At 66.4% G+C, this 21871-nt stretch overlaps 1 long non-coding RNA gene across 1 annotated transcript in view; it reads right to left on the bottom strand.

Moving 5' to 3' along the window:
• LOC139825687 (uncharacterized) overlaps nt 1-21871 on the bottom strand; it is a 156593-nt gene that overhangs the window by 79099 nt on the left and 55623 nt on the right. The gene's annotated exons all lie outside the window — the stretch shown is intronic.

Genomic DNA, 21871 nt, shown 5'->3' with positions numbered 1-21871 from the left:
GCCCTGTCGGGTTTGCTCGGGACCTGTCGGGTTTGCCCGCGTCCTGTCGGGCTCCGTCGGGCCGTGTGAGATTCGCTCGGGCCCTGTCGGGTTTGTCTGGCCCTGTCAGGCTCCATCAGGCCCTGTCGGGTTTGCTCGGGCCCTGTCGGGTTTGCTCGGGCCCTGTCAGGCTTTGTCAAGCCCTGTCGGGTTTGCTAGGGCCCTGTCGGGCTCCGTCGGGCCCTGTCTGGTTTCCTCAGGCCCTGTCGGGCTCCGTCGGGCCCTGTCGGGTTTCCTCGGGCCCTGTCGGGCTCCGTCGGGCCCTGTCGGGTTTGCTCAGGCCCTGTCGGGTTTGCTGAAGCCCTGTCAGGCTTCGTCGGACCCTGTCGGGTTTGCTCAGGCCCTGTCGGGCTCCGTCGAACCCTGTCGGGTTTGCTCGTGCCCTGGCAGTCTCCGTCAGGCCCTATCGGGTTTCCTCGGGCCCTGTCGGGCTCCATCGAGCCCTGTCAGGTTTGCTCGGGCCCTGTCGGGCCTTGTCAGGCCCTGTCAGGTTTCCTCGGGACCTGTCGGGTTTGCCCGCGTCCTGTCGGGCTCCGTCGGGCCCTGTCAGATTCGCTCGGGCCCTGTCGGGTTTGCTCGGGCCCTGTCAGGCTCCGTCAGGCCCTGTCGGGTTTGCTCGTGCCCTGTCGGGCTCCGTCGGGCCCTGTCAGGTTTGCTCAGGCCCTGTCGGGATCCGTTGGGCCCTGTCGGGTTTGCTCGGGCCCTGTCGGGCTCCTTCGTGCCCTGTCAGGTTTGCTCGGGCCCTGTCGGGTTTGCTCGGGCCCTGTCAGACTCCGTCGAGCCCTGTCAGGTTTGCTCGTGCCCTGTCAAGCTCCGTCGGGCCCTGTCGGGTTTCCTCGGGCCCTGTCAGGCTCCATCGAGCTTTGTCAGGCTTTGTCGAACCCTGTCGGGTTTGCTCGGGCCCTGTCGGGTTTGCTCGGGTCCTGTCGGGTTCCATCGGGCCCTGTCGGGTTTCCTCGGGCCCTGTCGGACTCTATCGAGCCCTGTCAGTCTTTGTCGGGCTCTTTCGGGTTTGCTCAGGCCCTGTCGGGCTCCGTCGGGCCCTGTCAGGCTTTGTCAGGTCCTGTCAGGTTTGCTCGGGCCCTGTCGGGCCTTGTCGGGCCCTGTCGGGTTTGCTCGGGCTCTGTCGGGCTCCAGCGTGCCCTGTCGGGTTTAGCCGAGCCCTGTCGGGCTCCGTCGGGCCCTGTCGGATTTGCTCAGGCCCTTTCGGGTTTGCTTGAGCCCTTTCGGGCTCCATCGGGTCCTGTCGGGTTTGCTCGGGCCCTATCGGGCTCCGTCGGGCCCTGTCGGGTTTCCTCGGGCCCTGTCGGGCTCCATCGAGCCCTGTCAGGCTTCGTCGGGCCCTTTCGGGTTTGCTCGGGCCCTGTCGGGCTCCGTCAGGCCCTGTCAGGTTTGCTCGGGCCCTATCGGGCTCCATCGAGCCCTGTCGGGTTTCCTCGGGCCCTGTCGGGCTCCATCGAGCCCTGTCAGGTTCCGTCAGGCCCTTTCGGGTTTGCTAGGGCCCTGTCGGGCTCCGTCGGGCCCTGTCGGGTTTGCTCGGGCACTGTCGGGTTTGCTTGGGCCCTGTCAGGCTTTGTCAAGCCCTGTCGGGTTTGCTAGGGCCCTGTCGGGCTCCATCGGGCCCTGTCTGGTTTCCTCAGGCCCTGTCGGGCTCCGTCGGGCCCTGTCGCGTTTGCTCAGGCCTTGTCGGGTTTGCTAGGGCCCTGTCGGGCTCCGTCGGGCCCTGTCGGGTTTGCTCGGGCCCTATCGGGCTCCGTGGGGCCCTGTCGGGTTTCCTCAGGCCCTGTCGGGCTCCATCGAGCCCTGTCAGGCTCCGTCGGGCCCTTTCGGGTTTGCTCGGGTCTTGTCGGGCTCCGTCGGGCCCTGTCGGATTTGCTCAGGCCCTGTCGGGTTTGCTCGAGCCCTGTCGGGCTCCATCGGGCCCTGTCGGGTTTGCTCGGGCTCTATCGGGCTCCGTCGGGCCCTGTCGGGTTTCCTCGGGCCCTGTCAGGCTCCGTTGGGCCCTGTCGGCTTGCTCGGGCCCTGTCGGGTTTGCTCAGGCCCTGTCAGGCTCCGTCGAGCCCTGTCGGGTTTGCTCAGGCCCTGTCAGGCTTTGTCAGGCCCTGTCGGGTTTGCTCGGGCCCTGTCGGGCTCCGTCGGGCCCTGTCAGGTTTGCTCAGGCCCTGTCGGGATCCGTTGGGCCTTGTCGGGTTTGCTCGGACCCTGTCGGGCTCCTTCGTGCCCTGTCAGGTTTGCTCGGGCCCTGTCGGGTTTGCTCGGGCCCTGTCAGGCTCCGTCGGGCTCTTTCGGGTTTGCTCAGGCCCTGTCGGGCTCCGTCGGGCCCTGTCAGGCTTTGTCAGGTCCTGTCAGGTTTGCTCGGGCCCTGTCGGGCCTTGTCAGGCCCTGTCGGGTTAGCTCGGGCCCTGTCAGGCTCCGTCGGGCTCTTTCGGGTTTGCTCAGGCCCTGTCGGGCTCCGTCGGGCCCTGTCAGGCTTTGTCAGGTCCTGTCAGGTTTGCTCGTGCCCTGTCGGGCCTTGTCAGGCCCTGTCAGGTTTGCTCGGGCTCTGTCGGGCTCCAGCGTGCCCTGTCGGGTTTGCCCGGGCCCTGTCAGGCTCCATCAGGCCCTGTCGGGTTTGCTCGGGCCCTATCGGGCTCCGTGGGGCCCTGTTGGGTTTTCTCGGGCCCTGTCGGGCTCCATCGAGCCCTGTCAGGCTCCGTCGGGCGCTTTCGGGTTTGCTCGGGCCCTGTCGGGCTCTGTCGGGCCCTGTCGGATTTGCTCAGGCCCTTTCGGGTTTGCTTGAGCCCTTTCGGGCTCCATCGGGTCCTGTCGGGTTTGCTCGGGCCCTATCGGGCTCCGTCGGGCCCTGTCGGGTTTCCTCGGGCCCTATCGGGCTCCATCGAGCCCTGTCAGGCTTCGTCGGGCCCTTTCGGGTTTGCTCGGGCCCTGTCGGGCTCCGTCAGGCCCTGTCAGGTTTGCTCGGGCCCTATCGGGCTCCGTCGAGCCCTGTCGGGTTTCCTCGGGCCCTGTCGGGCTCCATCGAGCCCTGTCAGGTTCCGTCAGGCCCTTTCGGGTTTGCTAGGGCCCTGTCGGGCTCCGTCGGGCCCTGTCGGGTTTGCTCGGGCACTGTCGGGTTTGCTTGGGCCCTGTCAGGCTTTGTCAAGCCCTGTCGGGTTTGCTAGGGCCCTGTCGGGCTCCGTCGGGCCCTGTCTGGTTTCCTCAGGCCCTGTCGGGCTCCGTCGGGCCCTGTCGGTTTTGCTCAGGCCTTGTCGGGTTTGCTAGGGCCCTGTCGGGCTCCGTCGGGCCCTGTCGGGTTTGCTCGGGCCCTATCGGGCTCCGTGGGGCCCTGTCGGGTTTCCTCGGGCCCTGTCGGGCTCCATCGAGCCCTGTCAGGCTCCGTCGGGCCCTTTCGGGTTTGCTCGGGCCTTGTCGGGCTCCGTCGGGCCCTGTCGGATTTGCTCAGGCCCTGTCGGGTTTGCTCGAGCCCTGTCGGGCTCCATCGGGTCCTTTCGGGTTTGCTCGGGCCCTATCGGGCTCCGTCGGGCCCTGTCGGGTTTCCTTGGGCCCTGTCAGGCTCCGTTGGGCCCTGTCGGCTTGCTCGGGCCCTGTCGGGTTTTCTGAAGCCCTGTCAGGCTTCGTCGGACCCTGTCAAGTGTGCTCGGGCCCTGTCGGGCTCCGTCGAGCCCTGTCAGGTTTTCTCGGGCCTTGTCAGGCTCCTTCGGGCCCTGTCGGGTTTGCTCGAGCCCTGTCGGGTTTGCTCAGGCCCTGTCGGGTTCCGTCGGGCCCTGTCGGGTTTCCTCGGGCCCTGTCGGACTCCACTGAGCCCTGTCAGGCTCCGTCGGGCTCTTTCGGGTTTGCTCGGGCCCTGGCGGGCTCCGTCGGGCCCTGTCAGGCTTTGTCAGGACGTGTCAGGTTTGCTCGGGCCCTGTCGGGCCTTGTCGGGCCCTGTCGGGTTTGCTCGGGCTCTGTCGGGCTCCAGCGTGCCCTGTCGGGTTTGCCCGGGCCCTGTCAGGCTCCGTCAGGCCCTGTCAGGTTTGCTCGGGCCCTGTCGGGCATGGTCAGGCCCTGTCGGGTTTGCTCGGGACCTGTCGGGTTTGCCCGCGTCCTGTCGGGCTCCGTCGGGCCCTGTCAGTTTCGCTCTGGCCCTGTCGGGTTTGTCGGGCCCTGTCAGGCTCCATCAGGCCCTGTCGGGTTTGCTCGGGCCCTGTCAGATTCGCTCGGGCCCTGTCAGGCTTTGTCAAGCCCTGTCGGGTTTGCTAGGGCCCTGTCGGGCTCCGTCGGGCCCTGTCTGGTTTCCTCAGGCCCTGTCAGGCTCTGTCGAGCCCTGTCGGGTTTGCTCGGGCCCTGTCACGCTCCGTCGCGCCCTGTCGGGTTTGCTCGGGCCCTGTCGGGCTCCATCGGACCCCGTCAGGCCCTGTCGGGTCCTGTCGGGTTTGCTCAGGCCCTGTCGGGCCTTGTCAGGCCCTGTCGGGTTTGCTCGGGCCCTGTCGGGTTTGCCCGCGTCCTGTGGGGCTCCGTCGGGCCCTGTCAGATTCGCTCGGGCCCTGTCGGGTTTGCTCGGGCCCTGTCAGGCTCCGTCAGGCCCTGTCGGGTTTGCTCGGGCCCTGTCAGGCTCCGTCGGGCCCTGTCAGGTTTGCTCAGGCCCTGTCGGGCTCCATCGGGCCCTGTCAGGTTTGCTTGGGCACTGTCGGGCTCCGTCGGGCCCTGTCAGGCTTTGTCGAACCCTGTCGGGTTTGCTCAGGCCCTGTCGGGTTTGCTCGGGCCCTGTCGGGCTCTGTCGGGCCCTGTCTGTTTTCCTCGGGCCCTGTCGGGCTCCATCGAGCTTTGTCAGGCTTTGTCGAACCCTGTCGGGTTTGCTCGGGCCCTGTCGGGTTTGCTCGGGTCCTGTCGGGTTCCGTCGGGCCCTGTCGGGTTTTCTCGGGCCCTGTCGAACTCTATCGAGCCCTGTCAGTCTTTGTCGGGCTCTTTCGGGTTTGCTCAGGCCCTGTCGGGCTCCGTCGGGCCCTGTCAGGCTTTGTCAGGTCCTGTCAGGTTTGCTCGGGCCCTGTCGGGCCTTGTCGGGCCCTGTCAGGTTTGCTCGGGCTCTGTCGGGCTCCAGCGTGCCCTGTCGGGTTTAGCCGAGCCCTGTCAGGCTCCATCAGGCCCTGTCGGGTTTGCTCGGGCCCTATCGGGCTCCGTGGGGCCCTGTCGGGTTTCCTCGGGCCCTGTCGGGCTCCATCGAGCCCTGTCAGGCTCCGTCGGGCCCTTTCGGGTTTGCTCGGGTCTTGTCGGGCTCCGTCGGGCCCTGTCGGATTTGCTCAGGCCCTGTCGGGTTTGCTCGAGCCCTGTCGGGCTCCATCGGGTCCTGTCGGGTTTGCTCGGGCTCTATCGGTCTCCGTCGGGCCCTGTCGGGTTTCCTCGGGCCCTGTCAGGCTCCGTTGGGCCCTGTCGGCTTGCTCGGGCCCTGTCGGGTTTTCTGAAGCCCTGTCAGGCTTCGTCGGACCCTGTCAAGTGTGCTCGGGCCCTGTCGGGCTCCGTCGAGCCCTGTCAGGTTTTCTCGGGCCTTGTCAGGCTCCTTCGGGCCCTGTCGGGTTTGCTCGGGCCCTGTCGGGTTTGCTCAGGCCCTGTCGGGTTCCGTCGGGCCCTGTCGGGTTTCCTCGGGCCCTGTCGGACTCCACTGAGCCCTGTCAGGCTCCGTTGGGCTCTTTCGGGTTTGCTCGGGCCCTGGCGGGCTCCGTCGGGCCCTGTCAGGCTTTGTCAGGACGTGTCAGGTTTGCTCGGGCCCTGTCGGGCCTTGTCGGGCCCTGTCGGGTTTGCTCGGGCTCTGTCGGGCTCCAGCGTGCCCTGTCGGGTTTGCCCGGGCCCTGTCAGGCTCCGTCAGGCCCTGTCGGGTTTGCTCGGGCCCTATCGGGTTCAATCAGGCCCTGTCGGGTTTCCTTGGGCCCTGTCTGGCTCCATCAAGCCCTGTCAGGCTCCGTCGGGCCCTTTCGGGTTTGCTTGGGCCCTGTCGGGCTCCGTCGGGCCCTGTCAGGTTTGCTCGGGCCCTGTTGGACTCCGTCGGGACCTGTCTGGTTTCCTCGGGCTCTGTCAAGCTTTGTCGGGCCCTGTCGGGTTTGCTCAGGCAATGTCGGGTTTGCTGAAGCCCTGTCAGGCTTCGTCGGACCCTGTCGGGTTTGCTCGAGCCCTGTCGGGCTCCATCGGGCCCTGTCGGGTTTGCACGGGCCCTATCGGGCTCCGTCGGGCCCTGTCAGGTTTCCTCGGGCCCTGTCGGGCTCTATCGAGCCCTGTCAGGCTTCGTCGGGCCCTTTCGGGTTTGCTCGGGCCCTCTCGGGTTCCGTCGGGCCCTGTCGGGTTTCCTCGGGCCCTGTCTAACTCTATCGAGCCCTGTCAGGCTCCGTCGGGCTCTTTCGGGTTTGCTCAGGCCCTGTCGGGCTCCGTCGGGCCCTGTCAGGCTTTGTCAGGTCCTTTCAGGTTTGCTCGGGCCCTGTCGGGCCTTGTCGGGCATAGTCAGGTTTGCTCGGGCTCTGTCGGGCTCCAGCGTGCCCTGTCGGGTTTGCCCGGGCCCTGTCAGGCTCCATCAGGCCCTGTCGGGTTTGCCCGTGCCCTATCAGGCTCCGTGGGGCCCTGTCGGGTTTCCTCGGGCCCTGTCGGGTTTCCTCGGGCCCTGTCGGGCTCCATCGAGCCCTGTCGGGCTCCATCGGGCCCTGTCGGGTTTATGCGGGCCCTATCGGGCTCCGTCGGGCCCTGTCGGGTTTCCTCGGGCCCTGTCAGGCTTTGTCAAGCCCTGTCGGGTTTGCTAGGGCCCTGTCGGGCTCCGTCGGGCCCTGTCTGGTTTCCTCAGGCCCTGTCGGGCTCCGTCGGGCCCTGTCGGGTTTGCTCACGCCCTGCCGGGTTTGCTAGGGCCCTGTCGGGCTCCGTCGGGCCCTGTCTGGTTTCCTCAGGCCCTGTTGGGCTCCGTCGAGCCCTGTCGGGTTTGCTCGGGCCCTGTCAGGCTCCGTCGCGCCCTGTCGGGATTCCTCGGGCCCTGTCGGGCTCCATCGAGCCCTGTCGGGTTTGCTCGGGCCCTGTCGGGCTCCATCGAACCCTGTCAGGCTTTGTCGGGTCCTGTCGGGTTTGCTCAGGCCCCGTCGGGCCTTCTCAGGCCCTGTCGGGTTTGCGCGGGCCCTGTCGGGTTTGCCCGCATCCTGTCGGGCTCCGTCGGGCCCTGTCGGGTTTGCTCGGGCCCTGTCGGGCTCCTTCGTGCCCTGTCAGGTTTCCTCGGGCCCTTTCGAGTTTGCTCGGGCCCTGTCAGGCTCCGTCGAGCTTTGTCAGGTTTGCTCGGGCCCTGTCGGGTTTGCTCGGGCCCTGTAAGGCTCCGTCGAGCCCTGTCGGGTTTGCTCAGGCCCTGTCAGGCTCCGTCAGGCCCTGTCTGGTTTGCTCGTGCCCTGTCGGTCTCCGTCGGGCCCTGTCAGGTTTGCTTGGGCACTGTTGGGCTCTGTCGGGCCCTGTCGGGTTTCCCTGGGCCCTGTCGGGCTCCATCGAGCCCTGTCAGGCTTTGTCGAACCCTGTCGGGTTTGCTCAGGTCCTGTCGGGTTTGCTCGGGCCCTGTCGGGCTCTGTCGGGCCCTGTCTGGTTTCCTCGGGCCCTGTCGGGCTCCGTTGGGCCCTGTCGGTTTGCTCGGGCCCTGTCGGGTTTTCTGAAGCCCTGTCAGGCTTCATCGGACCCTGTCGAGTGTGCTCGGGCCCTGTCGGGCTCCGTCGAGCCCTGTCAGGTTTTCTCGGGCCTTGTCAGGCTTTGTCGGGCCCTGTCGGGTTTGCTCGGGCCCTGTCGGGTTTGCTCAGGCCCTGTCGGGTTCCGTCGGGCCCTGTCGGGTTTCCTCGGGCCCTGTCGGACTCCACTGAGCCCTGTCAGGCTCCGTCAGGCTCTTTCGGGTTTGCTCGGGCCCTGCCGGGCTCCGTCGAGCCCTGTCAGGCTTTGTCAGGACGTGTCAGGTTTGCTCGGGCCCTGTCGGGCCTTGTCGGGCCCTGTCGGGTTTGCTCGGGCTCTGTCGGGCTCCAGCGTGCCCTGTCGGGTTTGCCCGGGCCCTGTCAGGCTCCGTCAGGCCCTGTCGGGTTTGCTCGGGCCCTATCGGGCTCAATCAGGCCCTGTCGGGTTTCCTCGGGCCCTGTCGGGCTCCATCGAGCCCTGTCGGGCTCCATTGGGCCCTGTCGGGTTTGCTCGGGCCCTGTCGGGCTCCGTCGGGCCCTGTCTGGTTTCCTCGGGCTCTGTCGGGCTCCGTCGGGCCCTGTCGGGTTTGCTCGGGCCATGTCGGGTTTGCTGAAGCCCTGTTAGGCTTCGTCGGACCCTGTCGGGTTTGCTCGGGCCCTATCGGGCTCCGTCGAGCCCTGTCGGGTTTGCTCGGGCTCTGTCAGGCTCCGTCGGGCCCTGTCAGGTTTCCTCGGGCCCTGTCGGGCTCCATCAAGCCCTGTCAGGCTTTGTCGAACCCTGTCGGGTTTGCTCGGGCCCTGTCAGGCTTCGTCGGACCCTGTCGGGTTTGCTCGGGCCCTGTCGGGCTCCGTCGAACCCTGTCGGGTTTGCTCGGGCCCTGTCAGGCTCCGTCGCGCCCTGTCGGGTTTCCTCGGGCTCTGTCGGGCTCCATCGGACCCTATCAGGCTTTGGCGGGTCCTGTCGGGTTTGCTCAGGCCCTGTCGGGCCTTGTCAGCCCCTGTCGGGTTTGCTCGCGCCCTGTCGGGCTATGTCGGGCCCTGTCAGGTTCTCTCGGGCCCTGTCAGGTTTGCTCGGGCCCTGTCAGGCTCCGTCAGGCCCTATCGGGTTTGCTCGAGCCCTGTCGGGCACCGTCAGGCCCTGTCAGGTTTGCTTGGGCCCTGTCGGGCCTTGTCAGGCCCTGTCGGGTTTGCTCGGGACCTGTCGGGTTTGCCCGCGTCCTGTCGGGCTCCGTCGGGCCCTGTCAGATTCGCTCGGGCCCTGTCGGGTTTGCTCGGGCCCTGTCAGGCTCCGTCAGGCCCTGTCGGATTTGCTAGTGCCCTGTCGGGCTCTGTTGGGCCCTGTCAGGTTTGCTCAGGCCCTGTCGGGATCCGTTGGGCCTTGTCGGGTTTGCTCGGGCCCTGTCGGGCTCCTTCGTGCCCTGTCAGGTTTGCTCGGGCCCTGTCGGGTTTCCTCGGGCCCTGTCAGGCTCCGTCGAGCCCTGTCGGGTTTGCTCGGGCCCTGTCAGGCTCCGTCGGGCCCTGTCGGGTTTCCTCGGGCCTTGTCAGGCTCCATCGAGCCCTGTCAGGCTTTGTCGAACCCTGTCGGGTTTGCTCGGGCCCTGTCGGGTTTGCTCGGGTCCTGTCGGGCTCTGTCGGGCCCTGTCGGGTTTGCTCGGGCCCTGTCAGGCTCCGTCGGGCCCTGTCGGATTCCCTCGGGCCGTCTCGGGTTCCGTCGAGCCCTCTCGGGTTCCGTCGGGCCCTGTCGGGTTTCCTCGGGCCCTGTCGGACTCTATCGAGCCCTGTCAGGCTCCGTCGGGCTCTTTCGGGTTTGCTCGGGCCCTGTCGGGCTCCGTCGGGCCCTGTCAGGCTTTGTCAGGTCCTGTCAGGTTTGCTCGGGCCCTGTCGGGCCTTGTCAGGCCCTGTCGGGTTTGCTCGGGCTCTGTCGGGCTCCAGCGTGCCCTGTCGGGTTTGCCCGGGCCCTGTCATGCTCCATCAGGCCCTGTCGGGTTTGCTCGAGCCCTATCGGGCTCCGTGGGGCCCTGTCGGGTTTGCTCGGGCCCTGTCAGGCTCCGTCGAGCTTTGTCAGGTTTGCTCGGGCCCTGTCGGGTTTGCTCGGGCCCTGTAAGGCTCCGTCGAGCCCTGTCGGGTTTGCTCAGGCCCTGTCAGGCTCCGTCAGGCCCTGTCTGGTTTGCTCGTGCCCTGTCGGTCTCCGTCGGGCCCTGTCAGGTTTGCTTGGGCACTGTTGGGCTCTGTCGGGCCCTGTCGGGTTTCCCTGGGCCCTGTCGGGCTCCATCGAGCCCTGTCAGGCTTTGTCGAACCCTGTCGGGTTTGCTCAGGTCCTGTCGGGTTTGCTCGGGCCCTGTCGGGCTCTGTCGGGCCCTGTCTGGTTTCCTCGGGCCCTGTCGGGCTCCGTTGGGCCCTGTCGGTTTGCTCGGGCCCTGTCGGGTTTTCTGAAGCCCTGTCAGGCTTCATCGGACCCTGTCGAGTGTGCTCGGGCCCTGTCGGGCTCCGTCGAGCCCTGTCAGGTTTTCTCGGGCCTTGTCAGGCTTTGTCGGGCCCTGTCGGGTTTGCTCGGGCCCTGTCGGGTTTGCTCAGGCCCTGTCGGGTTCCGTCGGGCCCTGTCGGGTTTCCTCGGGCCCTGTCGGACTCCACTGAGCCCTGTCAGGCTCCGTCAGGCTCTTTCGGGTTTGCTCGGGCCCTGCCGGGCTCCGTCGAGCCCTGTCAGGCTTTGTCAGGACGTGTCAGGTTTGCTCGGGCCCTGTCGGGCCTTGTCGGGCCCTGTCGGGTTTGCTCGGGCTCTGTCGGGCTCCAGCGTGCCCTGTCGGGTTTGCCCGGGCCCTGTCAGGCTCCGTCAGGCCCTGTCGGGTTTGCTCGGGCCCTATCGGGCTCAATCAGGCCCTGTCGGGTTTCCTCGGGCCCTGTCGGGCTCCATCGAGCCCTGTCAGGCTCCGTCGGGCCCTTTCGGGTTTGCTCGGGCCCTGTCGGGCTCCGTCGGGCCCTGTCGGGTTTGCTCGGGCCCTGTCGGGCTCCGTCGGGCCCTGTCTGGTTTCCTCGGGCTCTGTTGGGCTCCGTCGGGCCCTGTCGGGTTTGCTCGGGCTATGTCGGGTTTGCTGAAGCCCTGTCAGGGTTCGTCGGACACTGTCGGGTTTGCTGGAGCCCTGTCGGACTCCATTGGGCCCTGTCGGGTTTGCTCGGGCCTTGTCGGGCTCCGTCGGGCCCTGTCGGGTTTCCTCGGGCCCTGTCGGGCTCCATCGAGCCCTGTCAGGCTTCGTCGGGCCCTTTCGGGTTTGCTCGGGCCCTGTCGGGCTCCGTCAGGCCCTGTCGGGTTTCCTCGGGCCCTGTCGGGCTCTATCGAGCCCTGTCAGGCTTCGTCGGGCCCTTTCGGGTTTGCTCGGGCTCTGTCAGGCTCCGTCGGGCCCTGTCGGGTTTCCTCGGGCCCTGTCGGGCTCCATCAAGCCCTGTCAGGCTTTGTCGAACCCTGTCGGGTTTGCTCGGGCCCTGTCGGGTTTGCTCGGGCCCTGTCGGGCTCTGTCGGGCCCTGTCTGGTTTCCTCGGGCCCTGTCGGGCTCCGTCGGGCCCTGTCGGATTTGCTCGGGCCCTGTCGGGTTTGCTGAAGCCCTGTCAGGCTTCGTCGGACCCTGTCGGGTTTGCTCGGGCCCTGTCGGGCTCCATCGAGCCCTGTCAGGCTTCGTCGGGCCCTTTCGGGTTTGCTCGGGCCCTGTCGGGCTCCGTCGGGCCCTGTCGGATTTGCTCAGGCCCTGTCGGGTTTGCTTGAGCCCTGTCGGGCTCCATCGGGTCCTGTCGGGTTTGCTCGGGCCCTATCGGGCTCCGTCGGGCCCTGTCGGGTTTCCTCGGGCCCTGTCGGGCTCCGTCGGGCCCTGTCGGATTTGCTCAGGCCCTGTCGGGTTTGCTTGAGCCCTGTCGGGCTCCATCGGGCCCTTTCGGGTTTGCTCGGGCCCTGTCGGGCTCCGTCAGGCCCTGTCGGGTTTCCTCGGGTCCTGTCGGGCTCTGTCGGGCCCTGTCTGGTTTCCTCGGGCCCTGTCGGGCTCCATCGGGCCCTGTCGGATTTCCCCGGGCCCTGTCGGGTTTGCTGAAGCCCTGTCAGGCTTCGTCGGACCCTGTCGGGTTTGCTCGGGCCCTGTCGGGCTCCGTCGAACCCTGTCGGGTTTGCTCGGGCCCTGTCAGGCTCCGTCGCGCCCTGTCGGGTTTCCTCGGGCCCTGTCGGGCTCCATCGAGCCCTGTCAGGTTTGCTCAAGCCCTGTCGGGTTTGCTCGGGCCCTGTCGGGCTCCATCGGACCCTATCAGGCTTTGGCGGGTCCTGTCGGGTTTGCTCAGGCCCTGTCGGGCTTTGTCAGCCCCTGTCGGGTTTGCTCGCGCCCTGTCGGGCTCCGTCGGGCCCTGTCAGGTTCTCTCGGGCCCTGTCAGGTTTGCTCGGGCCCTGTCAGGCTCCGTCGGGCCCTATCGGGTTTGCTCGAGCCCTGTCGGGCTCCGTCAGGCCCTGTCAGGTTTGCTCGGGCCCTGTCGGGCCTTGTCAGGCCCTGTCGGGCTTGCTCGGGACCTGTCGGGTTTGCCCGCGTCCTGTCGGGCTCCGTCGGGCCCTGTCAGATTCGCTCGGGCCCTGTCGGGATTGCTCGGGCCCTGTCAGGCTCCGTCAGGCCCTGTCGGGTTTGCTCGTGTCCTGTCGGGCTCCGTCGGGCCCTGTCAGGTTTGCTCAGGCCCTGTCGGGATCTGTGGGGCCTTGTCGGGTTTGCTCGGGCCCTGTCAGGCTCCGTCGGGCTCTTTCGGGTTTGCTCAGGCCCTGTCGGGCTCCAGCGTGCCCTGTCGGGTTTGCCCGGGCCCTGTCAGGCTCCATCAGGCCCTGTCGGGTTTGCTCGGGCCCTATCGGGCTCCGTGGGGCCCTGTCGGGTTTCCTCGGGCCCTGTCGGGCTCCATCGAGCCCTGTCAGGCTCCGTCGGGCCCTTTCGGGTTTGCTCAAGACCTGTCGGGCTCCGTCGGGCCCTGTCGGATTTGCTCAGGCCCTGTCGGGTTTGCTTGAGCCCTGTCGGGCTCCATCGGGTCCTGTCGGGTTTGCTCGGGCCCTATCGGGCTCCGTCGGGCCCTGTCGGGTTTCCTCGGGCCGTGTCGGGCTCCATCGAGCCCTGTCAGGCTTCGTCGGTCCCTTTCGGGTTTGCTCGGGCCCTGTCGGGCTCCGTCAGGCCCTGTCGGGTTTGCTCGGGCCCTATCGGGGTCCGTCGAGCCCTGTCGGGTTTGCTCGGGCCCTGTCGGGTTTGCTCGGGCCCTGTCAGGCTTTGTCAAGCCCTGTCGGGTTTGCTAGGGCGCTGTCGGGCTCCGTTGGGCCCTGTCTGGTTTCCTCAGGCCCTGTCGGGTTCCGTCGAGCCCTGTCGGGTTTGCTCGGGCCCTGTCAGGCTCCGTCGCGCCCTGTCGGGTTTCCTCGGGCCCTGTCGGGCTCCATCGAGCCCTGTCGGGTTTGCTCAGGCCCTGTCGGGCACCATCGGACCCCGTCAGGCTTTGTCGGGTCCTGTCGGGTTTGCTCAGGCCCTGTCGGGCCTTGTCAGGCCCTTTCGGGTTTGCTCGGGCCTTGTCGGGTTTGCCCGCGTCCTGTAGGGCTCCATCGGGCCCTGTCAGATTCGCTCGGGCCCTGTCGGGTTTGCTCGGGCCCTGTCAGGCTCCGTCAGGCCCTGTCGGGTTTGCTCGGGCCCTGTCAGGCTCCGTCGGGCCCTGTTAGGTTTGCTCAGGCCCTGTTGGGATCCGTTGGGCCCTGTCGGGTTTGCTCGGGCCCTGTCGGGCTCCTTCGTGCCCTGTCAGGTTTGCTCGGGCCCTGTCGGGTTTGCTCGGGCCCTGTCAGGCTCCGTCGAGCCCTGTCAGGTTTGCTCGGGCCCTGTCGGGTTTGCTCAGGCCCTCTCAGGCTCCGTCGAGCCCTGTCGGGTTTGCTCGGGCCCTGTCAGGCTCCGTCAGGCCCTGTCTGGTTTGCTCGTACCCTGTCGGGCTCCGTCGGGCCCTGTAAGGTTTGCTTGGGCACTGTCGGGCTCCGTCGGGCCCTGTCAGGCTTTGTCGAACCCTGTCGGGTTTGCTCAGGCCCTGTCGTGTTTGCTCGGGCCCTGTCGGGCTCTGTCGGGCTCTGTCTGGTTTCCTCGGGCCCTGTCGGGCTCCGTTGGGCCCTGCCGGGTTTGCTCGGGCCCTGTCGGGTTTGCTGAAGCGCTGTCAGGCTTCGTCCGACCCTGTCGGTTTTGCTCGGGCCCTGTCGGGCTCCGTCGAACCCTGTCAGGTTTGCTCGGGCCCTGTCAGGCTCCGTCAGGCCCTATCGGGTTTCCTCGGGCCCTGTCGGGCTCCATCGAGCCCTGTCAGGTTTGCTCGGGCCCTGTCGGGCCTTGTCAGGCCCTGTCGGGTTTGCTCGGGACCTGTCGGGTTTGCCCGCGTCCTGTCGGGCTCCGTCGGGCCCTGTCAGATTCGCTCGGGCCCTGTCGGGTTTGCTCGTGCCCTGTCGGGCTCCGTCGGGCCCTGTCAGGTTTGCTCAGGCCCTGTCGGGATCCGTTGGGCCTTGTCGGGTTTGCTCGGGCCCTGTCGGGCTCCTTCGTGCCCTGTCAGGTTTGCTCGGGCCCTGTCGGGTTTGCTCGGGCCCTGTCAGGCTCCGTCGAGCCCTGTCGGGTTTGCTCGGGCCCTGTCAGGCTCCGTCGGGCCCTGTCGGGTTTCCTCGGGCCCTGTCGGGCTCCATCGAGCTTTGTCAGGCTTTGTCGAACCCTGTCGGGTTTGCTCGGGCCCTGTCGGGTTTGCTCGGGTCCTGTCGGGCCCTGTCGGGCCCTGTCGGGTTTGCTCGGGCCCTGTCAGGCTCCGTCGGGCCCTGTGGGATTCCCTCGGGCCCTCTCGGGTTCCGTCGGGCCCTCTTGGGTTCCGTCGGGCCCTGTCGGGTTTCCTCGGGCCCTGTCGGACTCTATCGAGCCCTGTCGGGCTCCGTCGGGCCCTTTCAGGCTTTGTCAGGTCCTGTCAGGTTTGCTCGGGCCCTGTCGGGCCTTGTCGGGCCCTGTCGGGTTTGCTCGGGCTCTGTCGGGCTCCAGCGTGACCTGTCGGGTTTGCCCGGGCCCTGTCAGGCTCCATCAGGCCCTGTCGGGTTTGCTCGGGCCCTATCGGGCTCCGTGCGGCCCTGTCGGGTTTCCTCGGGCCCTGTCGGGCTCCATCGAGCCCTGTCAGGCTCCGTCGGGCCCTTTTGGGTTTGCTCGGGCCCTGTCGGGCTCCGTCGGGCCCTGTCGGATTTGCTCAGGCCCTGTCGGGTTTGCTCGGGCCCTGTCGGGCTCCATCGGGTCCTGTCGGATTTGCTCGGGCCCTATCGGGCTCCGTCGGGCCCTGTCGGATTTCATCGGGCCCTGTCAGGCTCCGTTGGGCCCTGTCAGCTTGCTCGGGCCCTGTCGGGTTTTCTGAAGCCCTGTCAGGCTTCGTCGGACCCTGTCAAGTGTGCTCGGGCCCTGTCGGGCTCCGTCGAGCCCTGTCAGGTTTTCTCGGGCCTTGTCAGGCTCCTTCGGGCCCTGTCGGGTTTGCTCGGGCCCTGTCGGGTTTGCTCAGGCCCTGTCGGATTCCGTCGGGCCCTGTCGGGTTTCCTCGGGCCCTGTCGGACTCCACTGAGCCCTGTCAGGCTCCGTCGGGCTCTGTCGGGTTTGCTCGGGCCCTGGCGGGCTCCGTCGGGCCCTGTCAGGCTTTGTCAGGACGTGTCAGGTTTGCTCGGGCCCTGTCGGGCCTTGTCGGGCCCTGTCGGGTTTGCTCGGGCTCTGTCGGGCTCCAGCGTGCCCTGTCGGGTTTGCCCGGGCCCTGTCACGCTCCGTCAGGCCCTGTCGGGTTTGCTCGGGCCCTATCGGGTTCAATCAGGCCCTGTCGGGTTTCCTCGGGCCGTGTCTGGCTCCATCGAGCCCTGTCAGGCTCTGTCGGGCCATTTCGGGTTTGCTCGGGCCCTGTCGGGCTCTGTCGGGCCCTGTCGGGTTTGCTCGGGCCCTGTCGGGCTGCATCGGGCCCTGTCTGGTTTCCTCGGGCTCTGTTGGGCTCCGTCGGGCCCTGTCGGGTTTGCTCGGGCCATGTCGGGTTTGCTGAAGCCCTGTCAGGATTCGTCGGACCCTGTCGGGTTTGCTCGAGCCCTGTCGGGCTCCATCGGGCCCTGTCGGGTTTGCTCGGGCCCTATCGGGCTCCGTCGGGCCCTGTCGGGTTTCCTCGGGCCCTGTCGGGCTCCATCGAGCCCTGTCAGGCTTCGTCGGGCCCTTTCGGGTTTGCTCGGGCCCTGTCGGGCTCCGTCAGGCCCTGTCGGGTTTGCTCGGGCCCTATCGGGCTCCGTCGAGCCCTGTCGTGTTTGCTCGGGCTCTGTCAGGCTCCGTCGGGCCCTGTCGGGTTTCCTCGGGCCCTGTCGGGCTCCATCAAGCCCTGTCAGGCTTTGTCGAACCCTGTTGGGTTTGCTCGGGCCCTGTCGGGTTTGCTCGGGCCCTGTCGGGCTCTGTCGGGCCCTGTCTGGTTTCCTCGGGCCCTGTCGGGCTCTGTCTGGCCCTGTCGGGTTTGCTCGGGCCCTGTCGGGTTTGCTCGGGCCCTGTCGGGTTTGCTGAAGTCCTGTCAGGCTTCGTCGGACCCTGTCGGGTTTGCTCGGGCCCTGTCGGGCTCCGTCGAACCCTGTCGGGTTTGCTCGGGCCCTGTCAGGCTCCGTCGCGCCCTGTCGGGTTTCCTCGGGCCCTGTAGGGCTCCATCGAGCCCTGTGAGGTTTGCTCGGGCCCTGTCAGGTTTGCTCGGGCCCTGTCGGGCTCCATCGGACCCTATCAGGCTTTGGCGGGTCCTGTCGGGTTTGCTCAGGCCCTGTCGGGCCTTGTCAGCCTCTGTCGGGTTTGCTCGCGCCCTGTCGGGCTCCGTCGGGCCCTGTCAGGTTCTCTCGGGCCCTGTCAGGTTTGCTCGGGCCCTGTCGGGATCCATTGGGCCTTGTCGGGTTTGCTCGGGCCCTGTCGGGCTCCTTCGTGCCCTATCAGGTTTGCTCGGGCCCTGTCGGGTTTGCTCGGGCCCTGTCAGGCTCCTTCGTGCCCTATCAGGTTTGCTCGGGCCCTGTCGGGTTTGCTCGGGCCCTGTCAGGCTCCGTCAAGCCCTGTCGGGTTTGCTCGGGCCCTGTCAGGCTCCGTCGGGCCCTGTCGGGTTTCCTCGGGCCCTGTCGGGCTCCATCGAGCCCTGTCAGGCTTTGTCGAACCCTGTCGGGTTTGCTCGGGCCCTGTCGGGTTTGCTTGGGTCCTGTTAGGCTCTGTCGGGCCCTGTCGGGTTTGCTCGGGGCCTGTCGGGCTCCTTCGTTCCCTGTCAGGCTCCGTCAGGCCCTGTCGGGTATGCTCGTGCCCTGTCGGGCTCCGTCGGGCCCTGTCAGGTTTGCTCGGGCCCTGTCAGGATCTGTCGGGCATGGAGACCCCCGCTTGTCCTCAGGGTCCATTGTGACATCTTGGGCACCTCCCATTGACCCCAGGACCCATTGTGACACCATGGGGACCCCCCCTTGTCACTGGGGGCCCATTGTGACACCATGGAGACCCCCGCTTGTCCTCAGGGTCCATTGTGACATCTTGGGCACCTCCCATTGTCCCCAGGACCTATTGTGACATCCTGGGGACCCCCTTGCTCCCAGGGACCATTATGGCACCATGAGGACATCACCTTTGTCCCCAGGAACCATTGTGACATCCCAGGACCCCGCTTTGTTCCCAGGGCCCATTTTAGCACCATGGGGACCCCCTTTTACCCCAGGGCCCATTGTGGCACCATGGCAACCCCTTTTGCCCCAGGGCCCATTGTGACATTCTAGGACCCCACTTTGTCCCCAGGGCCTATTGTGACACCATGGGGACCCCTCCTTGTCACTGGGGACCCATTATGACACCATGGGGACCCCCCCTTCTTCTCAGGACTCATTCTCACATCCTGGGCACCCCCCATTGTCCCCAGGGCCCATTGTGACATCCTGGGGACCCTCATTGTCCCCAGGGCCCATTGTGACATCCCAGAACCTCCTATTGTCCCCAGGGCCCATAGTGACATCCTGGGGACCCCCATTGTCCCCAGGGCCCATTGTGACATTCCAGGACCCCCCATTGTCCCCAGGGCCCATTGTGACATCCACTGCACCCCCTTGTCCCCAGGGCCCATTGTGACATTCAGGGGACCCCTCTTTGTCCCCAGGGCCCATTGTGACATCCTGGGGACCCCCCCTTGTCACTGGGGCCCATTGTGACGTCCCAGGACCCCCCGTTGTCCCCAGGGTTCATTGTGACGTCTTAGGACCCCCCATTGTCCCCAGGGCCCATTGTGACATTCTGGGGACCCCTCTTTGTCCCCAGGGCCCATTGTGACATCCTGGGGACCCCCCCTTGTCACTGGGGCCCATTGTGACGTCCCAGGATCCCTCCTTGTCCCCAGGGCCCATTGTGACGTCTTAGGACCCCACTTGTCCCCAGGGCCCGTTGTGACATTCAGGGCACCCCCTTGTCCCCAGGGCCCATTGTGACATTCCGGGGACGCCTCTTTGTCCCCAGGGCACATTGTGACATCCTGGGGACCCCCCCTTGTCACTGGGGCCCATTGTGACGTCCCAGGATCCCCCATTGTCCCCAGGGCCCATTGTGACATTCAGGGCACCCCCTTGTCCCCAGGGCCCATTGTGACATTCCGGGGACGCCTCTTTGTCCCCAGGGCCCATTGTGACGTCCCAGGACCCCCCATTGTCCCCAGGACCCATTGTGACATTCAGGGGGCCCCTTTGTCACTGGGGCCCATTGTGACATCCCAGGACCCCCCTTTGTCCCCAGGGCCCATTGTGATATCGAAGGACCCCTCTGGTCCCCAGGGCCCATTATGACATCCTGGGGATGCCCCCTTATCACTGGGGCCCATTGTGACGTTCCCAGGACCCCCCATTGTCCCCAGGGCCCATTGTGACATCCTGGGGATCCCTGTTTGGCCCCAGGGCCCATTGTGACATCCCAGGACCCCCCATTGTCCCCAGGGCCCATTGCGACATTCAGGGGACGCCTCTTTGTACCCAGGGCACATTGTGACATCCTGGGGACCCCCCCTTGTCCCCAGGGCCCATTGTGACATCCCAGGACCCCACATTGTCCCCAGGGTCCATTGTGACATCCTGGGGACCCCACTTGTCCCCAGGACCCATTGTGACACTATGGGCACCCCGCCTTCTTCCCAGGTCCCATTGTGACACCGTGGGTACCACCCTTGTCCCCAGAGCCCATTGTGACATCCAGGGGACCCCCTTTGTCCCCAGGGCCCATTGTGACATCGCAGGACCCCCCCTGGTCCCCAGGGCCCATTGTGACATCCTGCGGACCCCTTTTGTCCCCACGGCCCATTGTGGCACCATGGGGACCCCCTTTGTCACTGGGGCCTATTGTGACATCCCAGCACCCCACTTTGTCCCCAGGGCTTATTGTGACACCATGGGGACCTCCCTTGTCCCCAGGGCCCATTGTGACGTCCCGTGACCCCCCTTTGTCCCCAGTGCTATTGTGAAATCCTGGGGACCCCCTTTGTGCCCACGGCCCATTGTGGCACCATGGGGAACCCCTTTGTCACTGGGGGCCATTGTGACATTCCAGGATTCCACTTTGTCCCCAGGGCTCGTTCTGACACCTTGGGCACTCCCATTGTCCCCAGGGCCCATTGTGACATCCTGGGGAGCCTCTTTGTCCCCAGGGCCCATTGTGACATCCTGGGCAACCCCATTGTCCCCACGGCCCATTGTGACATCTAGGGGACCCCCTTGTCCCCAGGACCCATCGTGGCACCGTGGGGCCCTCCTTGTCACTTGGGCCCATTGTGACACCATGGGGACGCCCCCTTTGTCCCCAGTGCCCATTGTGACATCCTGCGACCCCCCTTTGTCCCCAGGGCCCATTTTGACATTCAGGGGACCCACCATTGTCCCCAGGGCCCATTGTGACATCCTGGGCAACCCCAATGTCCCCAGGGCCCATTGTGACATCTGGGGGACCCCCTTGTCCCCAGGACCCATCGTGGCACCGTGGGTGCCCTCATTGTCACTTGGGCCCATTGTGACACCATGGGGACGCCCCCTTTGTCCCCAGTGCCCATTGTGACATCCTGCGGACCCCCCCTTTGTCCCCAGGGCCCATTTTGACATTCAGGGGACCCACCATTGTCCCCAGGGCCCATTGTGACCTTCAAGGGACCCCCATTGTTCCCAGGGCCCATTGTGACGTCCTGGGGACCCCCTCTGTTCCCAGGGCTCATTGTGACTTTCAGGGGACCCCCCCCTTGTCCCCAGGGCTGATTGTGATGTCCTAGGGCCCCTCTGTGTCCCCAGGGCCCATTGTGACACTTTAGAGACCCCTCTTTGTCCCCAGGGCCCATTGTGACATCCTGGGGACCCCCCCTTGTCCCCAGGGCCCATTGTGACATCCTCGGCACCCCCTTGTCCCCAGGGCCCATTGTGATATTCAGGGGACCCCTCTTTGTCCCCAGGGCCCATTGTGACGTCCCAGGACCCCCCATTGTCCCCAGGGCCCATTGTGACATCCTGGGGATCCCTCCCTGTCCCCAGGGCCCATTGTGACGTCCCAGGACCCCAGATTGTCCCCAGGGCCCATTGTGACATCCTGGGGAACCCCTTTGTCACTGGGGCCCATTGTGACGTCCCAGGACCCCACATTGTCCCCAGGGCTCATTGTGACATCCTGGGGACCCCCTTTGTCTCCAGGGCCCATTGTGACGTCCCAGGACCCCCCATTGTCCCCAGGGTCCATTGTTACATCCTGGGGACCCCCTTGTCCCCAGGACCCATCGTGACACCATGGGGACCCTCCTTGTCACTGGGGACCCATTCCGACACCCTGGGGAGCCCCCCTTGTCCTCAGGGCCCATTGTGACATCCTGGGCATCCCCCTTTGTCCCCCGGGACCATTGTAACGCCGTGGGGACCCCCTTTGTCCCCAGGGCCCATTGTGACACTGTGGGGACCCCCCTTGTCCCCAGGGCCTATTATTCAGTCCCGGGACCCCCATTGTCCCCAGGGCCCATTGTGACAACTTGGGGACCACCCCTTGTCCTCAGGGCCTATTGTGAACATCCTGGGGAACCTCCATTGTCCCCAGAGCCCACTGTTAGTCCTGGGGACCCCCTTGTCCCCAGGTCCCATTGTGACATCCTGGGGAGCCTCTTTGTCCCCAGGGCCCATTGTGACATCCTGGGGACCCCCTTTGTCCCCAGGGCCCATTGTGATGTCCCAGGACCCCACATTTTCCCCAGGGCCCATTGTGACATCCTGGGGAGCCTCTTTGTCCCCAGGGCCCATTGTGACATTCAGGGGACCCCCTTTGTCCCCAGGGCCCATTGTGACGTCCCAGGACCCCCCATTGTCGCCAGGGCCCATTGTGACATCCTGGGGATCTCCCATTGTCCTCAGTGCCCATTGAGACATATTGGGGACCCCCTTTGTCACTGGGGACCCATTGCGACATCCCAGGAACCCCATTGTCCCAAGGGCCCATTGTGACATCCAGGGGACCCCCCTTTGTCTCCAGGACGCATTGTGACACCGTGGGGACCTCATTAGTCCCCGGGGACCATTGTGACATCCTAGGGACCTCCCTTTGTCCCCAGGGCTCATTGTGGCACCATGGGGACCCCCTTTGTCACTGTGGCACATTGTGATATCCCAGAACCCCACTTTGTCCCCATGGCCCATTTTGACATCCTGGGGACCCCCTTTCTCCCCAGGGGCCATTGTGACATTCAGGGGACCCCCCCTTCTCCCCAGGGCCTATTGTTACGTCCCAGGACCCCCATTGTCCCCAGGGCCCATTGTGACACCATGGGGACCACCCCTTGTCCTCAGGGCCTATTGTGAACATCCTGGGGAACCTCCATTGTCCCCAGAGCCCATTGTGAGATCCTGTGGAGCCTCTTGTCCCCAGGTCCCATTGTGACATCCTGGGGACCCCCTTTATCCCCAGGGCCCATTGTGGCATCCTGGGGACCTCCTTGTCCCCAGGACCCATCGTGGCACCGTGGGGACCTCCCTTGTCACTGGGGACCCTTTGTGACACCATGGGGACCTCCCATTGTCCTCAGGGCCCATTGAGACATCCTGGGGACCCCCTTTGTCACTGGGGACCCATTGTGACATCCCAGGAACCCCATTGTGCCAAGAGCCCATTGTAACATCCTGGGGACCCCCCTTTTTCTCCAGG

The sequence above is a fragment of the Patagioenas fasciata genome, chromosome 27, assembly GCF_037038585.1.
Source record: "Patagioenas fasciata isolate bPatFas1 chromosome 27, bPatFas1.hap1, whole genome shotgun sequence".
NCBI lineage: Eukaryota > Metazoa > Chordata > Aves > Columbiformes > Columbidae > Patagioenas > Patagioenas fasciata.
This window is presented reverse-complemented; position numbering and strand designations above follow the sequence as displayed.